Genomic DNA, 24,437 nt, shown 5'->3' on the forward strand with positions numbered 1-24,437 from the left:
CTTGTATTATATACACTTTTTACTGCCTGCGATGATCTGGTATATCCGGCATATGGTAATTTCTTGGCTTTTGAGGTGACTTTAAACAATTATTGGTATATTGAGCCGAGTTTCAAGTGCTTTGAGTATATTCATCCAGTGAACACTACCGATAATATTTCTGACAACTTGAGCTTGAAATAATAGTATACATTTTTGCCCGTAATATAGTTGCTTTCTAGAGGAATTTTCGGGGTCTGAAAGAATGCTTTTTAGGGAGAAATCTATTCACAGCGCTGACTGCTCCATGGAAGCTGGCAAACATAAAATTTCTTTCGAAATCAACGATAAACCCATTCAAATATTTCTTTTTGATTATTCAATGTAAATATGAAATGATACTCGGAAAGTTAAAAAAGTCTGAATATTGCCAACTGTTTCAAAATTTTAAGTAACAAGTTTTTAGTAAAATATTTTAAATTACAGAAAATATATCAAACTGAAGAGATTTTGAAAAAGGTTATAATAATATATTCTTATTTGTAAAGGGTTGCCATATTTTAAAAATATGAGATAAATTGATGATAATTATTTTATTAAAGATAACAAAATGTGTTTTAAGCAGACTTGGAGTTCCAAATATATATGATGGGGTTGCCACCTTTCAAAAAATATTAACTAAATATAAAAGTTAAGTTTAATTTAATAAATACAATATGAATATCAAACGAAAAAAAAATGTTAAAAGCTTTCAATTGAAAATATTTTAGGGGGTTGCCACCTATTTCAAAAATATAAATTTGGTAAAATGGGTGAAAAAAAATTATTGTAATATTGGTGTCAAACTAAAGGTATTTTCAGAGTTACAGTTGTTGTACTTTTTGCGATGCGTTGCCAGCTGTTTAGAGTATTCTATTATTATTTTATTTTTATTAAATTATTTTAATTTATTAAAAAAATAAAAATTAAGTTTTACAATATGGCCAACCAACTAGATTTTCTTGTATGAAAAATGTCTGCCAAGGTTGCCATCTTTTAAAAATTTAAATATATTTATTAGTAAAAATTCGAATTAGTGGAATAGTATAATAATTTTTGTAAAATCGTTCGGCTCTCAAAATCGTGACATTGCCAACACCAGCATGCGTTCTTATTTCTTCGCACACCACTGTACAATTTGCCTGCAAATCACTGCGACATTTTGCGCTAATTGAAATTCACTTAATGTCGTTTTGCGAAACCTTGCAGACAATTTTAAAAATTCTAGCTCATGAAATAACAGAAATGCCATGCAAATTGCTTAATTTATATTATTATTTCGACAGACTTGAGTCGTTAGAGAAAGTGATTTCAAAGCCGGTTTTTACTTCTGGTTTGCAAGACATGCCATAAAATCAACGCAATCAACATGTGTGTGTATATGTGTTTGTGTATGTCCATGTAAGCGTTCAAATATGTCAGTCTGCGGCTGTAAAATATAGAATTTATTAAAAGTAACTGTTTATATGTACTTCTTGTGTACCTTTAAAGGTGTCGCGCAAGCTATTTTTAGTTAAAATAACCATTTTTGTGGTCAGCGATAATTTTTACATATAAAAAATAAATATGTAAATATGCATGTAGGTGTATGTTTGTATAGCGCTAGGTCGTCACTGAAAAGCACAAATGTGCGATAATTTGTTTTTAAGCCAAACAAAGCGCTCAGCGGACATTCTATTATTGCTATTTCATTTCGATTTTTGGTCTATTTTTAAATGTGCTTAAATATTCTGTGGGGTTTTTATGCATAAATATTTTTTTAATTTTTTTCTGTATATTTTAAATTTATTTTTTTGTTTTGCATATTTTATTTTTTTTAAATTTTTTTTTCTATATTTTTTAGTTTTTTTCTTAATTTTTTAGTTTTTTTTCTTCTCTTTTTTCGAACTATGTTTTTGTTTTCACTTTTTTATTTCATATTTTTCGCCACTTTTTGATGTTAACTAACCGCTAAAAAGTTGTTATTTTGTTGAACTTGAAATGTATGCGCAATTCGTAAATAACACAAACACACACACCTACAACCATAGTTAAACGTATATTTAGTAGCTTCTTTTTCGAAGTTCACCACAATGGCAAATGAGAACTCATTGTGTATTTATCAACTTTGCTATTAAAATACGAAAAAAATGGAAAAAACAACAACAACAATAATTTATTTTTAATAAACTGCTCTTTATTGTATCAAATTGTATTGAGTTGAGCGTTCATGCGGATGTACATACATGTGTGCGTGTGTGTGCGTTTCCTTCTTTTGCTGGCGCTGAGTTTATTGAAAGGCTCTGCCCGCTTGGTTTTTATACAATTGTTAATTTAATTTGTTGTTGTTGTTGTTTTTGTTATTCTTTTTCAACAGCGTTTTGGTTGGTTGGAGTTTGTAGTTTTTGTTTGTGCGCGGCTTTGAAATTCCCAAAAATCGTTTGCATTAATTTGATATGAAAAAATAAGAAATAAAAATAAAAAAAATTTAAAATTATTTTTATGTTTTTTTTAATATATTCTGCATAAATTTTTACACATTTTATTCGATTTAATCTTTTATTTTTGCAAATTTTTGTCGCACCATTTTTTTAGACAACAAAAATTATTGTATTGCTTTTACAATTTGTTATCTAGTTTGCTGCTACAAATGTATATATTTATATACTTATATACAATATATGTATGTATGTATACATACATATATTTGACTGTATAGCACCTACCAACAGCGAATTGCCGCTGTGTAGCTAATAAATGAATGAATCTGTTTGCAGCACAGCACACGTGACCTTGATAAAACAATATTTGAGTTTTTGTTTTGTTTTGCCTTCGTCAAAAAATACCACAGCCATAATCATCATCTTCGCTGGCAACAAATGCAGCAAGCTGTTATCAGTACTGCGGTATCTCATTAGTAAAAAAAGTAATGAAAAATTATCTGCGAAATATGCTTTTGCTATACTTATGTACAAAGAAGTTGTGAAAACATGCTTTTTAAAAAAGATATTTTGGAAAAATTATAGCAAAAATTATGGCAAAAAATTATAGCATACATTTTAGCTAAGAAAGAGCTCAAAATTATAACACAAAAAATTTTAATAGAAACTCTCCATATATAACATTATAGGAACAGTTATAGCACATAAATTTATAGGAGAAATTATAGCAAATCAATTGAGAATACGGAAATTCAAAAACACTGTCATTGTAATATTAATTTAATTTTTTATAAGAAAAATATAAAATATAGGACTTGAAATTAATTGAATTATAGGAAATTATTGTGCAAGCTTTAAAGTAAAATTTTATTAAACATATACTTCTATAAAGAAAATTAACTAAGTTTTTATTATGACTTTGCAGTTTGAAAAATTAAGCAGCATGCTATTTTAATTATCTCATTACACAAAAATTATAGCAAAGGAAAATATTGGAAAACGTTATCGAAGTTCAAATAACTTTTAAATGAAACTATACAAGACGGTATTAATACAATAAAATTAATTAATTATGCCAAAAATTATGGCAAGTTATATTTGAAGTACAAATAAAATTAATAGAATTTTTGTAACTGTATAGAAAAATATTACGGCATATAACAAGTTTCCGAGTGGAATTTTTGTTAGAGTTAAAGAAATATATTGTAATAAAGAAATTATAGCGATCTACCTTGAAAAAAAAAATTATGGGAAATTTATAAAAAAATAAATAACAAGAAAATTGTTATTGTAATCAATTAAATTGTTATTATAATGAAATTAGTTTTCATAATTTTGTTTATAAGAAAATCCTACCATGATTTTAAAAATACTAGTTTACCATAATTTCATATTAAATATGGCAAAGTATATAAATTAGAGGCAAATACAGAAGTTTAACACAGTTTTGGAAAATACAAACTATTTTTTTATAAATTAAAAAAAAAAATAAAATTAATGGATAAAACTTATAGTAGAGAAAATTGTTAAAACACTTTTAACAAAATTTTAAAGTCTTTCAATCTTTAATTTACATGCTAAATATAGCAAAATAAATAAATTATCGCAACGAAATTTTAGGAAAATTTTATAGCAAAAAATTTATAGGAAAGTTTTATAGCAAAAAATTATTGGAAAGTTTTATTGCGAAAAATTATAGGAAAATTGTAAAGCAAATAGTATAATAAAATTTTATAACAAAAAATTATTTTAATTTTATACAAAAATAAATAATCGCAAATTATAGGAAAATTTATGACAAAAAAATTATTGGAAAATTTTATTGCGAAAAATTATAGGATAGTTTTATAGCAAAAATTATAGCGCAGAAATATTATAATCATTATAAGAGATGAAAAATAAGAAAATACGTATAAAAAATATACATTTCCGTTGTCTCTAGCGGCATAAACATGAGCTTAAGAGGGGCGAATTCATAAGAAATGAACATCTGTAACACTTTTCGTAGGTTCCCAACTGTGAACTAGCACCTGTAGATGCTTTATTGATGAAAACCAAGTCTACAACAATTTAACAACTATGCAATGTTAGCGGAAGTGTTGTCTTGTTTGTCGCGTCAGAAGTTATTTTCCGATCGTGTTTTAATGCATTCTTTTTTTTTTTTTTTTTTTTTTTTGTGGAACTCTCTTATGTATTAGATACTGTGCACATATTTACACCTTTTTGATATTGATAATAACACTTAACACCCACTTCGGCTGTTTTGTTATCGGAAGAGTTTTTTCATCGTTTTTCCACAACAGGCAGGTAGTGTTATCAAGCTGCTTCTTCACACATACGGGCACTAAATATTTATTTATTTATTTATTGTTGATATTTGCTTAATTTTTTGTGGAAACACTCCATATTTGCCGGGTTGTTATGCAGTTTTGTTGTCCGGCTCTTACATTGTATGCTTTTGTATATGATGTTTTGTTACTGTGGTTGTTTTCTTTGTTTTTTGCATAAGCTGCATTTGCTACTTTTCTTAGTTTTGCTTTTGTTTTCGCTGTTGTTTCAGACAGCTGTGTCTACTTGCCTGTCATCGTTTTGTCAAAGCTGCGCTTTTTTCTATCACCATTTTTTGCGGTCTTTTTTGCAAGTTGGCACTTGTTTGTCAACATCTGTTGTATTCCAATAAATATGAGCAAATATTTGTTTCTTAAGTCAATTTTTATGCAATCTCTAATGAGTGATGAAGATCTGACGAGGCAGTATTTTTCTTTTTGTTGGTGCTGTGAAGCTTATTTTTCATTATTTTCTTGTTATGTCTTATTAGACGTTTTTTGAGAATTTAAGAATGTCTATATCGACTCCTAATATGTCATAAAACGAACATATCGCTTTTATAGAACGATGCCGATCTTAAATAAATACTATTTTTCGATGAAAAAAATGGTAAAAATACCAATGAGTGGTTTGATACGTGGCTACAGGAGTCTATGTCTAACTGGTCTTATAATCACTGAAACCACGAATCGCAGTGGTTGTCGAAAAGAGATGGTTCTGCGATAAATATTCAACAATCAAAAAAAAAAATATTCAAGACAACCATAAAATGGAACTGATCCCTTAAGACCAAAATCACTTTATTTTTGCCTCGAATTGCTTACAGATCCAACGTATTATAGGATCTGTGTTCTAGTGATTTTTTCCTGTTCTCAGATCTCAAAGGATTGGCATCTGAAAACAGAAAATACATATATCATGAAGATGGACTGAGGTCTGTTTGGAATCAATTATGTCTTAAACAACAAAAATAGTATTGGAAATAGTGAAGATCGCTATAAAAGTTGTATCACTTTTGATCATGATCATGATGTTGTTGACAACTCTATTAAAAAAAAAAAAAAAATTAAATATATTAAAATAAATATTTTTCGAAACAAAAATATTTTTTGTAAAGAAAATCTTAAGAAATGGGAGAATTCAACCAGAGTGCCACCTTATGTCAATTTTTGGTGAAAAAAAAAATAAATTTTCAACTCATTTCCCGAATACTATAACCTCAACTTCTATCTAATTTAAATCAAAATTTCGCTATGTATGGGGATATTTTAAATCGCTGATTCGAGTCCGATTATTTATTAGTTTTTTTGATAATTTTTTGTAAACTAAAAATTACATAAATTCTTTCAACATAAATAATTACAATTATCTAATGGCATGCCAAATTCCAACACAAAAATTGTTTAATTGCAAAAACCGGTATTTCGATTTTCTGGCAACATTCTCATTTTAGATAATTAGTTTTTATTAATGAACTACATACAAATTTTGCAGCTGTTAATTTTTGAAGTAATTAATTTTTAATTTTGCCATTTCGAATATTTCTAACTGCTATTTCCAATAGCTCAATAACCGAAGACTTCTTATTTACTGCCAAAGCGGGGCCTTCGCTTCGCGCTTAACTAAACTAATTAGTGAACTCCACAACAAAGGTGATTACAAGTATTTGTATGAATATGAAACTCATTAAAGCTGATTACATAATCAACTACATTGTTTTGAAAGCTCGAATACAAAGTTATATATACGGATATTGTAGAAGGAAAAATGTTACTATTGTAAAAACTAATTATTCTATATTTTCCAAACACCGCAGGGAGGGTTAATCAGTAATTTTATATTGTACAAAGATATATTTCATATTATTTAACATTAATTACTTAAATGATCTGTAAGGTGTGGCGCACATACCACATATGAAGGTAAATATATGAATATATGTAATGATGTATGTAATGCAAAATATTTGTAATGCATAGTTTTCTTATTGCTCTTTGCTTCTTGTGTTTCTACAATAAACAAATTATATATTTAATTTTTTTTTAATTCCAATTTTATTTTTTTTTTCCTTTGCAGGTAATTAAGCTCTTTCCGAAGTATCTCAATCACTCAGTTTAGTAATGCATGTGAGTAATGTGTATTAGTATTGGTAATGAATAATCAAATCCTACTTTTTTACGATGTCGAAATGCAGGTGTCTTTTAAAATATTGTGGTGTTAAGATAATTTATAAGCGGTCTATGCAGCTATCAAGTTCAAGAAGTAGCTTGCAATATCACAATTTTTTTATTGATTACTTTTTTTTGCATTCTAAAGCATTACTTTATTTTATCTTTGTAACATTTTTGCGTTTTGGTCACAAAAACAAAATATTTTATGATGCAAAGTTCTTTGAGAAGTAAGACTTCGTTACAAAATGTAGTAAAGCCGATCGGCTGCAACAAAATTGTGTGACGTAACGAAATAGCGTCACGGTCGCAGTATACAGAATACAACCTATGTGATGGTAGAGCTACATTTAAAAAAAAAATGGGATTAGGTGGTGCAATATATATTATATGTAAAAAATTGAAAAGTTAGAAGGTTGCCATGTTTTTGAAACATTTAAGTAAAAAAAACTGATTATTCATAAAAAAATACTAAAAATTTAAGAAACCTTTTCCGTTGAAAAAAGTGTTTGAGGTGGCTTGTCAGTAGATTAAAATTATAGAATTGTTTAGAATAATATAATATAGAGGGTTGCCACATTTTAAAAAAAAATTAAAACCATAAATTATATAAAAATTAACCAATAAATATGGATTCGAGAACGTTTATTATTAAAAATATTATTTCAGGATTGCCACCTATTTTGCTTGACTTTCTTTTTTTTTAATTTTTTAATTCTTATTCGGTCGAAATTTCTTAGTTCTTTCGATCTTATTCATGGTAATTTGTTGCATTTGTCAACAGTTTGAGCAATATAATAGACGAATTGTCTTATACAGAGTTGCCAACTATATTTATAATCATATTTTATAGGCATTTAAAATTTCTGGTATTTAGACTAAATACTTAAAAAAACATTATTTTGCATAGGGTTGCCACATTATTTTCTGTAACCACGAAGAATTAATTTTTTAACAATCTCATTATGAAAACTATTTAAAACAAATTTTTTGCGAAAAAAAAGGTTCTGTAAATTTTTTCGTATTATGATTTGAACAGGGTTGCCGTTTTCGTATGTTTTATCAAAAAATGTGTATCAAATCGACAGATTAATTGAATTAATTTTATTCAAATTTATCAACAGAGTTGACACATGGTGATAATTTTTTAAAGCAATTTTAATCAATAATATCTCAAAATATCAAAACCTGAAAGAGCGATTAAGAGAAGGAATTATATTCTTTATTTCTTGATTTTTATACTCTCGCAACAAAAGTTGCTAAGAAAGTATTATAGTTTTGTTCTCATAACGGTTGTTTGTAAGTTCTAAAACTAAACGAGTTAGATATAGGGTTATATATATCAAAATGATCAGGGTGACGAGTAAAGTTCAAATCTGGATATCTGTCTGCCCGTCCGTCCGTCTGTGCAAGCTGTAACTTGAGTAAAAATTGAGAAACTTGGCACCATAGGAAGATTGCTTTCGGGCAAGGTCGGATGGGCAAAATCGGACCACTGCCACGCCCACAAAATGGCGAAAACCGAAAACACATAAAGTGCCATAACCAAGCCATTAGTAAATCTATGGAAATAAAATTTCGCGCAAAGGATTGCAATATGAAGGGGCATATTTGGATGTAATTTTTTTGGAGATGTGGGGGTGGCCCCGCCCTCTACTAAGTTTTTTGTACTTGTCTCGTAAACTACTTAAGCTATATTAACGAAATTTTCAGGAGTCGTTTTTTCAGACATTTCCTTATACGGTTCAAAAATGGAGGATATCGGATTATAACCACGCCCACCTCCCATACAAAGGTTTTGTTGAAAATGATTAAAAATACTTTAATTCAGTAAGGGAAAACATTAGAAACCTTAAATTTCACTATAAAGAAGGTACAGAAGGACTCCACCCAAATTGGTACACAAAATTTTATGTGGGTGTGGCTCCGCCCACTTATGTGTCAAAAACCATATCTCGGAAATTACTAGACCAATATCAATGAAATTTGGTTTGTAATATTTTCCTTGCATCTCAATGATATGTTGTGAAAATAGGCAAAATCGGTTCACAACCATGCCTACTTCCTATATAGAGGAACTTTGAAGTCGACCTGAATAGTTTACGTTAAAATATGTAAATTTAATTGAACTAAATTATAAACACAGCTGAATTAAATAAGTATACTGGTTTACTTTGATTAAAATTAACAAATTTAAGATAAAAATTCAAATTTTTGTAAATGACATTAGTATCATGTTTAATTTATTATGCTTTCATTTATTTTATTAATTTTCTATTGTTCAACCACTCACATAAAACTGTTAACACCCGTCAGTGTACACTACCCATCACTTCGAGTGTGAAAATCGCTTAAGGCAAAATTCATTTGCCACATTCTAAGTACCACAAGTCATTAACCTGCGCACTTTTTTACGCCAATTTACTTAACTCAGAATAGAATATTGATTTTTGCTTTAAATACAACAGCTTAAATTTCTAAAAACGTAGGGGCGTGCGTGCGCGTATGCGTGATGTATTAAATATCCGCTTTTGTATGTATGTAAGTAGTGTGTGTGTGTGTAATGTGTACGTCAATGGCGGCTTGACAATGGCTGACCCAGCTGCCGGTTGACCGACATAACGCAATTACCTATGCACATGCCGACGTATGTGCAAAAATTCTGCAAAAAACGTGAAACAGTAGCATATGCTTAGGCGCTTATCAGCTGTAAATGGAGAAAAAAAGCAAAAACATGCCGGTTTTCAGCTATTTATAGCGACTAAAAGCGAATGATAAACATGTGTTGTGGATTTTGAGTGTGTGGAATTTTGTTTTGTATATCGAAATGTGTGCTATGTACTATGTATTTGTAGAGATATATTATATAATTTTATTACCGCATAAAATATTTATAAAATTTCATTATTTTTAATATGTGCCTGAAATAGTATGTATAAAAATATGCCGACTATTTTTATATACGTTTTATAAATTTATGTATATAACCTATATATTGTGGTATATACTATCAATATAAATATTTTATATACCAAGCAACAAGTGCTTGCCTTGTGAAAATCATCAATTTATTGCATTATAAAAATATTTTAAATATTTTTACCGTTAAATACATACATGCATATGTGTATATATGTATCTGCATACCGCCACTAGCATTTTGCTTTTGCTCTCCATTATTTAGTATGCACGTGTGTTTTTCGGTATGCCCATAATTTGCGACGCATCAATTTTCGGAATGCTTAATAATGTTTATAGACACACACATAAGTACATACAGACATATTTCAGTACAAAAAAAAGCACACAATATTTGCAGCTTAAGCGCATAGCTGTGCATATATTTGTATATGTGTTAGCAACCGGCATGCGTAAATTTTGTTTATCTGTATGTGTAGGTGTGTATATATGTACATATGTACATATGTGTTTATTGAAAATGAAAGTTCAGCCAAAAAATACACAAAAAAAAAAATCACTTCGAAATGCCGGCGTGTATTTATCGATTGCGCATATTGAAACGAAATGCGGAAATTGTGGCGACAGTGTGACATACATATATGCATAGAGACATATTTACATACATACAAACAGAAATTTGTGTTCTCATTTGTCTTGACAGCAATTCAATTTGCACATGCGGATGGCAGTAGACGAAACTAAAATGCGAGAAATATATATTTACATACATTTATATTTACTTATTACATATATTTTTGTATATAATATACTTTAAATAAGCGTTTATATGTCTTAACGAAGTGCATTTGCACTTGAGTCTACAGCAAATTAAGCGTTTTAGACATCGCTGATGGGCTGTCTTTAGCGCTTAGATGCGCCGACTGTGATGTATATACATTGTATATACACTCATATGTATATAAATACATATATATTTTTTTCGTGCCCACTATAAACACGCATCGCATATCGATCGCTCGGCTGTATATTGACGCGTTCGACAACAGTTCGAAAACGTGACAGCGTTGGCACATTGAAATAATTCAATTACTAAATAGCGTTGTAGACATGCCAGCAAAACAGTTTTCTTATATACAAACATACACACCAACAACTTACTTTATTTACCAAAAGTTAATTTTTTCCACGTTGCTTTCTTCAGGCGCATTTCAAGCAACACGCGCATATGCAAACAGATCTACATACAAACACACATATTTATGCACATACATACATACAAACTTATCTACAAGTACATACTGACGTCCAGTAAGAAACGTGCTGACACTTAAAGTTCACCGTCAGCTAAGTGGTAAATGTCAGTCGCTTCACTTAGACACACTCGCATGCATACATCTATATACTATATACATACATATATTTCAATACATAAGTACATTTGTCTATTTACAGTTATATGCATTCACTTGTTGTCTATACATCTGTCAATTGTTTGTCTGCCTGTCAGTTTTTTCTATTTCTATTTATAGTTTTCTCACAGCGCTTTGCCTAGTCAAGATAGTGCATTAACATATATATATATAAATATATGTATATATGTGTGTGTGTGCCTAAGTATTGCCTAATTTGATTAGCAGTTTTTCCTGCTTAAAAATAAAACACGCATTTAGAATTTTCTTTACCAATACAGCCTTAATTGTTTGTCTTTGTATGGGTCTACAAGTTTTTCTCTTCCACCTAAATTAAATTTTCCGGCATCTTAAGCTCTGAAGTCCAAAGGTAATTGAAGATAAGAAGTGAAGATGAGGTTTAATTCTGAGCCTTTATCTCTCTTGGAATCGACTAAGTAAGAAACGAGCTGGATTATCTGCTTCATATCCGATGAATTTGATTTAAGATCGCGATTAATAAGATCTGAAGACTCGAAACTCCGTAACTTAAATTACAAATAATCTACGCGTAAGAGATTTTCTCTAACCTTAAATGCCGCGATCCAAACAGTTGTGCTCATTGTAGAATATCTTTTCAGAGAGTTGCGATCTTAAAGCAATAGTTCTAAAACTATCTGGGTTTAAGCCTTTCGATAATCATTTTTTTTTCACCCAGCTGGATTAAAATAAATATGAACTTCATTTTCCTAGTTCGTCATCATTAATATAATATGAGCTTATTGGGTAAATCTTTTTAAATCATTCATATCGCAGTCGTTATTCATAAGGTCCACCTTTACAACGTTCATCCACTGGCGTCCTCCCGTAAGTTAAAAGCAACATTTGCGTTCAAAAATCCACACCAAATTTCTGATATTTTAAGACTCATCTTTCAACAATGTTAGTCTACCAAGTCGTTACACTTAAACCCTGAACAAATATCAGTACATAGTGGAAAGGTAGCTAAGAATTATAGCTTCAACTCCGAAAAACTATTTGTTTTGGAATTAGTCGGATTCAAATGTATTTTATATAGAATATATGACTAATCTGGACCTATCATCATATATTTTGTACTGAATATTTCTGAAACTAATTTCCAGTTTTCTAAGAAAGGTGATCCTTTGTAAAGCTATCATTCCTCAGGACATGGCTCCGTAATCATGTTTCTGTACCAGTTTTTTCTGTACCCAAGCGAGTACAATGGGAGGGAATGGGTTAATGTTAGATGAAGCGAAATCTAAGATTGTGGATGAATCTTGGGTCTCTCTTGGAACTATTACATTTTATGTGTGAGTTTATAAAAGAACACTTGATAAATAACCTTAATTAATAATTAATTAAAAGAAAAGTTGTAATAATCCAATTAAATTCACAAAAAAACACAATCCGTTCAAAGTACAAGCGATTTTCATTATTTGCCAGTGTTTTCCACATGTCAACTGTCATAATTAGCGTGAATTTCTTTCAAATGTCTATGAAATCAATTGGCAATTGAATGCGTACACATCTCTCATGCTCAGAGCACAATAAGATATGTGGGTGTGCCCCGACTACTCGACCGTCGAAATTGTATGGCACACTTATCTTGTTCCGACAAATTAATTTATGTATTATTTACACAATTATTTTCCTCCACCTACAGCAGAAACAGACAAGATGACCGTATTTGTGGTTGAGTGCTATAAATTTTCATATTTGGCAAACGCTTTAATTAGAAACCAATTTCGTATTTTCGCTCGTAGTCAAAAAGTAAAAAAAGACGGCTACATTGACGGAAGAGTATAAAAAAAATATATGAATAAATGCGTTGTTGTCAAGCGGTGTCTACAATTGTTTCAAATAAATTATTTAAGTAGCAAATTTAAAGTTTTTAAGCCATTCAAAGGTTTAATTTTGCATCAGTTACTTATAACTGTCGAATAAATTTATAGTATAGTTCAGTTTCAGAATATAATCTATAACTAAACTCAACGTTGAAGTATCGATCTTCAAATTATTACTTGCAAATTTCAAATGAAAAAGTTCCGGAATAAAGTATAGACCTTATCTCATTGAAGGTTGAAGTCCTTGCTATATGATTCCTTGAATATCCATAATACTGGAGAATCAAAGTTGCTTCAAGTGTTAGACTTGTGAACAATCACAATTTCACATCTATTATAACAACAATATAATAATATAAGTTCACTCTTCCTTCCTTCGGAACCAATATACCAATAGACGATTTTGAGTGAAATCAATATGGGAAAGAACTAATTATAATAGAAAAACTTTTCATTAACCGCTTTTACAATTAACGTCATACCTTTACACACAGCTTAATGGGACTTAGAGCTTTGGACCTCAAGTCTATTTGTGTGTCTTTGAATACTATTTGCTAGGAGACTTTTCTTTTCCTCTATCTACTATAATCAGCAGTTTTGATACTGAAAACTGTTTGGGAGACCCGCCTAGGAACCCGATGCAAGCTTAAAGCTTTTAAAAATCTTAAAGCTCACCATTTAGCTTTTCATTTCATCTTTAGAAACCTCTCGAAACATCGTAGAATCAACTTTTTCGACGTTTTTCTATCGCACAGTACTGCATAATGTCACACATTCCTATTGAGACCCTAACTACTAACTATTCAAATTTTAAATGCGATTTTTAGATTCGTTCGATATAAAAGAATATCGAACATTCGAATTAGGCTGAAAAAATATGTATGGATTTCTAACGTCAATGGTCAAGAAACATTACTTGCCCCAAATAATTTTGCGGAAATCTATTGAGTTGACAAACTTCGTCTGAATGGGAAACCGGATCCGATCCGAAAGCGAAGCCCTGACTGTCGTGGAAACGATACTTGCTCCCACTCTATTCTGGATATTTTTCAAAAAAAAGCGAATGCTGTACCCCAGATCATTTTTATTTTCACGTAACCAATATTTTAGCCCCAAAATCTACACCCCGCTTCCAATCTTCGATGCCCATATATGACCTTTAATACCAAAATCCATCAACTCGGCGACATTTATGAGCGCATTGTTCGATTCCAATTGAAAATATCCCAATTTTAACTGCACCATAACCTCACACAGTGATCTTAAAAATGCAAAATATGCACCAACATTTGTACACAAATACGATTGTTACGTAGCATAGCTCCCAAAGCAGTCAACCTTGACTTAGCAATCTTTATTTGAAGTGGAGATACTAAAACGCTTATGATTGCCACGCTGCAGCACCAGCAACTCTGTTATTGAAGTGGAGTTGAGTACGTGTGCCAATTAATAAGATTCTGCATGTTTGACCTTTAGAAATTGCAAAAGCATCTCTACACAAAAGCATATATACATATATAGATTTATACGTAAAGACTTATGTTCGTCTATAGACTTGAGTGAAGTTGAAGTTCGGTGTTTGCAACCCAACCCCAATCATGTAGCATGCTTTATGTTATTATTTTGTTATTGTTGTTATTATTGTTATTTTTGTATTGTTGTATTTTTGTTTTGCCACACTCCCACTAACAAGCCAAAAGGAGCCAACAACACTTGTTGATCTTTAACGCAGCATGCAAGCGTGTAGACATGTACTATAAATAGATATATTTGTAGCTATGTACATATGTATGTTTCTGTAGACATATATGTGCGTGTGTGTACACGGCTCAGCTCATTTACTTACATTTGATATGAAAATATGAACGTGATATCCCTGAAAGAGTTTACTGCAGCAACATTATTAACAATGAATGCAACAATAGCAACAAAACAACAACAAGTGTAATAACAACAATATTACAATAAAGTCAACAACTAACCTTGGCCCAAACGTCAAATCGCATAAAAATCTTACTATTGAAATGCAGAAAAAGTCGACTAGCCTAACAGACGGACCGGCAAATGGTTTGAAAATCGGAGGCAATCGGTTGTATGTTGCAGGCGTTTTATAGAATTTTAGTGCAGTAAAGCTACAGTAGAGCCACTTTAAGGTGAACAAGCATTTTTTAAAATGTTTAGCTTCACCATAAAACTTATCTCTACAAAAAACCATTCAAGAACTTCTTCAAAATGGTAATAGTTCGCACTCGAATAATAATATTAAAAATAATTTTATTTTTACTTTAACTATTTAAACTAATCACTCAAGCTCTTCAGTCTGTTTCCGTTAGTAATCAGTTGTGTAATTGTTCACTAGTCAGCGCTGAGTGGTTGCTCATCCATCAACTTACGAGAGAACTTCGCTACATTTCGCAAACAAAATCAACAAATGATTCATATCGGTTTGTTTACCATTTTATTATCTATTTTCTAGTTTTATATTTAGAAGTCAGTGCACTAGTAAATATTTAAATTAGTGTTTTTAACCAGTCACTCATTCAAATTGCTAATGTGTCAATTTGAGAATGATTATCAGTCATATTATTCAGTCACATGATATTACAAAGTACTTGTTCAGTACTTAAATAACATGTAAATAACATGGATGAGAAGTACAGAAAAAAAATTGTATTTCGAACGAATTGCGGTAAAATTTTATTTAAAATTTAGAAATATCAAATACGGTCAGATTAATACTAAACCTGTATCCTTGTGTATTTGTACATATCAAATATTGAATTTACCGAAATGAAATAAAAAATCAGTGACTTAAATCAGTAAATGAGACGTTAGACAGTCCTGAATCGCTACTAAAGGTCGCATATATTTAATTACTTAAATTAAATATGAAATTCTATGAATGACTTGCAATCATTTGCTATTAATTGTACTAAAACGTTAGAACTATTACAAAAGCATTGATTAGTTGATTGCAATTGATTAATTTAATTGACTTAAGTCAATGAACTTAATTTATTATTCACACAGCAATCAATATGTATCGAAATGAATTATTTTCAATGCTTTTTACAATTAATTATGGCAAATGACTTAAATCAGTTGACTGCAAGTTACAAAAATTATAACTTCAGTTGCATATAGTTAGTCTCAATCACAAAATAATCTCTATTTGATTCAGTGGTTCTAGTCAAGCTTTCCACATGACAAGACCACTGGAGTTTGCTAAATACTTAATTTAAAGAGGAGTTAATTGAATTTAATCATCTATAATTGAGTTGAGTTGAATGTAACTACAGTCAATTAATTAAGAGTGGACTTTCTTGAATGAATCGAATGGTTCTGACTTTAGTTGCCAATATAATCCAATATTTGTGGCATAATTAACGTCTTTAAAGATTATTGCGTTTGATTTACTCGAATTAAATTAATCGGCATTATTTGACAATGAAAAATCTGCAATAATTTAGATTTTAGTATTTTTTTCAATGACTGAACTCGTTTTTTTTTTTTGGACAATCAATTGACATAGAAATTTCGTTAATGGAATTGTAAGTCCTTAAGGACTCCGTGGCTAAATCACTAATGACTTAACTGACTTTTAGTGCGACTAAAGTTCAAATTACTAAATTTCTTGTGAGTCTAGTGACTTTTTTAATTTCTAAGAACGTAAAATCTCTGCATACAACAGCTATTGACCTAAATGATGGTAAATTATGTATATAAATGATACAAAATTAAGGATGACTGGAAATTAATGACTTACTGTATTAAGTCACCAGTTCAACTCTACAAATTTATTTGTGTGAATGAGGGTCTATCGAGTGTTGGTACTCTAAAAAATATTTTTCGGCATTTTTTTGTACCATATAAAGCAGGTTTACCTGTAGCCAAAACGCATATGAGCGTGGTATGTGCAAACAAGCAAGGGTCATCTTGAAAACCAAAAGACCATAAAATAAAAAAATAAAAAACCATACACAATGGACGAAGCTTTATTACTATTATTATTGCATTTTTCGAAGGCATGCAAAGTATGGCAAACGCAGTGGAGACCTACAGAGATACGTATACAAGTAAATACATACATACACATAGACACATATATTTTTATATGTATGTAAGTATGTATGTATTTACCATTTGCAACACACGCTTGTGTGCTCAGGAGTGAATGTACGAGTTGCTTATGTGATTTTATATTTTCTTATTGTTGTTGTAGTTGACTTTACTTGCTGATGTTGTTATTGTTGTTGTTGTTGGCTTGTAGTGACTTGCATGGTGCAATGATCCGTTTGCATTGATCCATCAAATTAAATTTAATGCGAAACTGTGCATTGTTGATGCTGTTGCATGTTAGTGTGGTTGTTGTTGTTGTAACAACTTGTACGCTGTAGTTTACTATTACAGGTTGTTATTGTTGCTTTTTTGATTTTTACATGTGTAGATGCATGTGTATGTATATATGCCTTTTAGTGAGCTTGCATTTTTCTATGTTGTTGTATGTGTTTACACATGTGTTGCTATGTTGTTGTTGTATGTATTGCTGTATTGTTGTTTTGGTGAATGGCAGGCACTTAACATGCCATGTCTGCGTTCGCATTCATGCTCGTCAGTCCGTTCAACTGGCTGTCGACGCGCTGACAGACACCAACACCAACAAATACACATATGTATATTATATACTGAGATATACATATGTATATAAACATACACTTGTTCATAGGTACTGACTGCTTCATGTTGTTGTTGTTGTTGTTGTTGCTTTGCAATAAAATATTTCTGCACTATTTTTTCCCAACAACAACACATACACATACATATGTACATATAACAAGCTGACTGACTGCCTGCCACTTGAAGTTGTTGCTATTGTTGTTGTTGTTGCACCGCGTCTTGTCACGGCATTTTTGTTTGCTGCCTTTTTGCCTTTTGTGTTTTTTGTGTGTTTCATTCAAATGTGAGCTGTTCGCTGCTGCATGGCAAATGTTGCAAAAATATGTATCTAAACATGTACATATACGAAATATAAAACAACAACAACAACAACTACAACAAAAAGTCAAAACATTCTGCATTCGAGCGCATTTATTGGGTCATGGTCGCTGGCGTGCTGATGAAGTCGTCGTCACTGTTGTTGTTATTGCTGTTGTTGCATACCGTACTCTACTACAAATGTTGCCGCTGCTTTAGTTTTATATTATTTGTTCTACTAGCGCCTTGTTGTTGCTATTGTTTTTGGCTGGTGTTAATGTGCTTTGCTCGCGCACTTTTTGGCTTTGACAACTGTTGCTGCAGCGCTTGCTGTTGTTGTTGTTGTTGTTGTTGCCAACATCAGTCACTATGTCAGCGTGTCGTTTGCACTTGTAAAGCAACAAACAAAGCTCATGCATATGGCAGTGTGTGTGTGTGCCTGTGTTTGGGTGCTGCCAACAAAAGTTTGCGCGCCTGCGCTGACAAGCATTTGGTGCTACAATGCTCACGGCGTGCAATGCAACAATGTATACTATATAGACACATACATACATATGTATATGTAAGCTTTTGTAGTGCAGTGTGGCAATAGCGTGGTTCACATCGCAGCGGTTTGTTTGCTTGCTCGCTTGTTTGAAGCGTGGCAGCGTCGGTTAATGAAGTATCTCACCCGCATGTTGCTTATGGGCTGGTCGGTGGATACTGTATAAATATACATAAAAATGAATTTGCAAATATTTTTATGGGATATATTGAAGCTCTGCGGTGCTTGCAACACATCGGAACTTACCAAATGTTCGTGGTTTTACATTCATTTTCAGTGATTCGAATTTCATTTGGTTTGAAAGTTGTATTTGATATGATTTCATACAATTTTAATTTATTAAATAAAAGTTTTCAAAAATATATATATTTTAAATTTTTAATACACTTACACATCTCATGAAATAGTGAACTTTACTTAATCTACCCCAATAACCATATTCTTCTCATAAAAATACCCTTTACTCCAATACAAAAAGTTGACAACCCCAAAACCGTAAAATTTCGATCCGATACGATTATTTTGGTTTCAAAATGTTCAAATGGTTAGAATAGACCTCTTAACTTGGCATTGCCCACATTTAAGTGAAATTTCATATCTTAAAATCCTCTCGGTCAATTGGAACTAAATTTGGTAGATGACAGTTTCTTATCTTAAGGTTTGAAAATGAACGCAATCGGATTAAAACTATACTCCTACTTCCCTATAATGACATTTTTACTATCTCCATCTCATTGAACTTTGAGAATAAGTCTCAAACAGCAAAGGGATATGTTGTAATAAATATTACAAGAAGTAATATTTATCGAATTTGGCTACTCTGATAAAAAACTCCCCTATACTGGTATATGGTACAACAAGTGAATTTAGTAAATTTTACCCATTCTCTCAATATGATGTCAGCCCATAGACTCCCTTAGAACTATTAGACCCCAAATAGTAAATTCATGAGATTTCTGCACCCTGTTGACTTTATACGGCTTATACAGGTCAGGTCAGAATGTCTAGTATCTGAATGAGTGGGTGTTAAAAATTGTCGAAATCGGTCTGCACTTTCTCTTATTCCTATATATACCCAAAATAATAATATCCCTCTCCTTATTGACCGTATATTGTATATATCAATTAGTATGTGAAATATTTTCCAAAATTTGGATGAGGAAGTTTCGATTGAAAAGGTGTGGTTCCGTGCCGAAAATCGATATAAATCGATACATATTTCCACCCGTTTTCTCGTATAGAATATAATTATATATGGTCATCTCATCGAATTCGTGTTATCGGAGAGTTTTCTCAATACAAATTTATGAAAAAAGTCTCATTTACTTCGGTTTCCTTAGACGTACACGTTGAATAAAATTGTCCTTAACCTTTCCCTAGTCACCATTTACTGAATATGTTGTACCAATGTCGCTGGTCGACTTTGTGTTATATGTGTCGATGTCTATATACGAGATTTTTGGATAAAGACTGAAATTTTAATATTTACTTTATTAACATGGTGACAATTGTACCACAGACTGCTTGAAATTAAATCGCACCTTTCCTTAGTCCTTAAGTGTAGACCCACTATAACGAGAACACAGTCTAGTATTGATTTTATACCGTCTATATTGGATAGTATGTGAAGTATAGTTGAACTTCTCTAACTCGAATCTCCATATTCCACAAAAATACTTCGAGTTAGACAGACTTCCAAGAATTTGTATGAAATTTGACTACTATTAACAACTCAAGAGTTAGAGATTTGGAGAACTCCGAGTTAAGGAAGCTCGAGCTATGGAAGTTCAGCTATGTATAAAAAAAAAATTATGAGAATGATCCCAATGTGATTTTACACTAAAAATTGATAGAATCGGTTCAACTCTTCTACTAGTGCATTTCGTGAATATACAGGTTTCTAATACTTTGCATGTTATTAAAGTAAATATTACAATTTTACTGTTAGTTATTTGTAAAAATATTCATTAAAGTTTATTCGAATATAGATTAAATATTTTTTGTAGGTTTTTATATTTGTTGTTACTTATTTTGTTTAAAAATAATTATTTTCTTCTTTAATTTTATTTTAAAATTTATTTTAATTTTCTCCTTTCTTTTATGAATTATTTATATTTTAATTGTGTAAATGAATTATTTATTATATTCACTTTAAATAAATTCATAGTCACATTATATCTCCGATTTCCATCTTTTTGCAATTTTCTTGTGAAATTAGTCGCACGTTTTGCAGATAGGCCCCACACGAAGCGGCGAGCGCGCTTCGAAAAATAATTATAATTAAAAAGTATATAGCCCCTCGAAAAATACATATTCATACGTACAAAGTATAGTTCTTCGCTTTGGCAAACTTGACATTGCTATAATTAGTGCTTGCACACGTTTTTCGCAGCCATAAAGCGCGCAGAAAGTCGGAAAGTATGTACGAGTATGTCTGTTTGTAAGGGTTAAATACATTCACACGAGTAAATGAAGTTTTCTTATCAAATTGTTGTGTGGCATTTTATAACACTTGTTCGCTGGAGAGTCTACATAAGAAAGCACAAATACATACTTACATCTACATACAGACACACACACACATACCCGCACATTTGGTGGTTTTTATCTATTTCATTTCGGTTTTTTTATACTTTTTACTTTCATTTCTTGTTTTCGTTTGAAGGTTAGATAACTTTTACTCCCGTTTGTTGTTGTTATTGTTGCTTTTGCTTACTTTTTATACTCGACACTTTGTGCTTTTGTTGTTGTTGCTCGGTATTTGTTATTTTCTAACGTCGACCGCGCGTCGTGCTTGTCAGTCAGCCAATTGTTGTTGTTGCTGTTCTTTCTTACTTATCTCTACTTTGTGTTCTTTTTGTTTTTGTAAACTTTTTCGTTGACTTTCTTTTTTTAGTTAGTTAATTTAGATAAGCATTTCGTGTGCGGATTTCCTTTCTTTTTGATCGGTTTTCTAACTCATTTGTTATTGTTGTTGTTTTACTTTTTAGTATGTATTGTTTTTCTTTTTTTATAATTTTAATTTTTTTGTGTGTTAGTTGTTTTTTCACTTTTTTTTTAGTTGTTTCACTATTTCATATATATATTTTTTCAATTTTTGTTTTTGTTGTTGCTTCACTCTATTTCTGTTTTTTTATTAATTCTGATTGTTCTTTGTTTTAATTTCCCCACAACAACAATAGTGCGAGCGATATGAAGATAGCAGAAGTTCGAGTAATTCCTAGAAAAGATAGTGCCGTACTTCCGCGGCGCCTGCAGTGATAAAAAATACTAGATAGTCTTTAATTTCATTCTAATTTGTTGATTGGAATTTCGCAAATTGTGAAAACAACTAAATTACATTTAGGCAGACGATCTGCTATGAAAACAGGAAATGTTGTTTACTCTTTAATTGTTATGTAACCTGATTGATTTTAGTGGAAGAATGGCAGAGAGAGAGTTCAAACAATATAAGATTGATTGAAGAACTAATACAAATCTATATAAATCTTCTGATATCTTATAGATTTTAAGAAAGCTCAAAGTTTTTCTATTATGTAGTATCAAACGAGGTCCAGTAGCTCCTAATTGCGACTGTAGCTTCCTTTTTCTATTGAATAGATCTTCTAGAAAGTAATCATTAAAGTTTGATAATCTCTACTCTCATACTCAGTTCCAAGCGACTTGTATAGACTGTATTGGTTCTCTGTTTGACTTCCTATCCATATTTTGAGTTTTTATATCTCCTACTTAGCTTGAGAACCAGTCTAAAATAAACTCTTATCTCAAAATTTTGTGTAGATATTGGTTTGTGCTACCGAAGATCGCTTTTGGAACTTAAATACCAATAATCGGACATATTTTCATCCAACCACATTCCACATAGAGTTGAATCTGATGTTTTATAAGGTTCTCATTGTGAGCTCTGAGCAAAACTATTATCTTTGCTACATCTACTCTATATTAGCTCTAGGGTGAACCTTAGCGACATGAACTGGATATTTGATTTGAAAGTTATTTAAAAAAATAGTAGCTCAAATGTGATTTATCTATTTTAGTTGTCATAGCTTAAATAACTATGATGATATATGTATACAAAAATCAGTTTGTAGCCTCTTTTTTGGAATCCGAGAAATAGTTTTATACCATAAATTATTTGGAGCTAATATGACAGTCGCAAAGTTAGATATGGCCTTGAGTATGATTAGATAACTAGACCCATTGCATAGTATAAGAGAACGACTCGAGAAACAAACGAGACATTATTCTTCAATCAAAAAAATACTAGTTCTTTAATCGAACTCTAATGAAGATCTGCAATGGAATTCTAAGTTGAAATTATTGTTTGAATAAAAAATCAAAGCTCACCTATTTTCAGTTCAGTTGTGGAGGTATTCCTATCTGGATTTTTCCAGGTGAAGAATAGTTTGAGAGTCCCTTATCAACGAAGTCTGTTAGCTTCAAATTGCTCTCTTTAACTAGTTCTAGTGTCATATGCAACAAAAACACTATGTGTTTTGGAAAATTAAAAAAAGTAAAAAAAAAAATGGAAAATTTTATTATTTTTAACTCTGCACTTTCTCAACAAAAGCAATTTTCTAAAAGCGTTTCTCCCCAAAAGTAATTCCAACCACTTTTCTCACATTGCTTTTGTTGCTATTGTCGGTTTCGTGCATTATCATTTCGTTACTAAGTTACTTAGTTCTCTTAGCATTCACCTCAGAAATTTTATTAAATTAAAATGCGGCAAACTTTTCGCTGATAACAGAAGCAATCGACGATAGAAATAGAAAATAGGAACAGAAGCGACAACTTTGTACAACAAATGTATGCATATGAAACAATAGATTGCATTGACAACAAGCACAAAGAATGACAATAAAAAAATAATAAAAATCGCAAGAAAAGCACGATGATAAGTATCTAGGGTTCGAGGGGTCTGGGAGGGTCCAGAATTGGTTCGGCCGTCTCTGATTGTGCTTAGCTTTGACAGGTGTTTTAAATTTAATTTCTCAAATTCCCGTTACTGATAAAATACCCCGAAGTGTGAAGAGAAGACGCAGTCGAATAGAGTACGTCAGCAGCTGTCCGTCCGTTTGCCTATCTATACCTGATATATGCACAGCTGTTCGAAGCCACTCTCCACTTTTCTATGCATTTTCGCTTATGTGGTGTAATTCATTTGTAACTTTTATTATTTTCGATTTCATAATATTATGACTATTTCTTCGAAGAGAGAATGCTATATTTCTTACAGCTTTATTATTGTTGCTTTACGATATATGTACATACACATGTATGTATGTGAAGAAGTGTTTTTTATTGACTCTTTATTTGTAATTTTCCAACATCTTTTCTATTATAATCTTGCAACACACCACTTGTCTTCACCGTCGCCATCATAACGAGCTGTTAACTGCAATGCAATAATATACAATTAAAATACAGAAAAACATTTACATTTAACAACAACAATAACACAAAATGTTTATAGAGACAATATAACAAGTGTAAAAATAATAAATTTATTTCAAATAATAGCAATAAAAACCGTTACACATGCTCACATGCTTAAGTATGTGGAAAGTAAATAATGAAAGAAAAAACAAGCAAGTAAATATGGAAAAAGTATATGCACTCTGAGAAATTGTCTGCTAATTTTTAAAATATATAAAGATCGTAGTTTTGAAACTCTAAACACAATTCGAAATATTGTCGAAAAAAAATAGAAAAAGTATAGTAATATCAAGAGGGTGCATTTGGACCCCTTATCTTAGAGTCCTTATAAAAATCTCTTTGCTTACGATCTTGCTTTTGTAACTTTGTCA

At 31.0% G+C, this 24,437-nt stretch overlaps 1 protein-coding gene and 1 long non-coding RNA gene across 4 annotated transcripts in view; one reads left to right on the plus strand and one right to left on the minus strand.

Moving 5' to 3' along the window:
• Positions 1–24,437, plus strand: part of LOC105217392 (terminal nucleotidyltransferase 5C) — a 232,820-nt gene that overhangs the window by 178,765 nt on the left and 29,618 nt on the right. The window lies entirely within an intron of this gene.
• The window catches only part of LOC128922486 (uncharacterized), a 51,686-nt gene continuing 50,772 nt past the window's right edge, over positions 23,524–24,437 (minus strand). Inside the window, exon 3 of the long non-coding RNA XR_008471701.1 lies at positions 23,524–24,025. This is a non-coding gene — a long non-coding RNA (uncharacterized LOC128922486). The remainder of the gene's footprint in view (positions 24,026–24,437) is intronic.

The sequence above is a fragment of the Zeugodacus cucurbitae genome, chromosome 6 (assembly GCF_028554725.1).
Source record: "Zeugodacus cucurbitae isolate PBARC_wt_2022May chromosome 6, idZeuCucr1.2, whole genome shotgun sequence".
In the NCBI taxonomy this organism is placed as follows: domain Eukaryota; kingdom Metazoa; phylum Arthropoda; class Insecta; order Diptera; family Tephritidae; genus Zeugodacus; species Zeugodacus cucurbitae.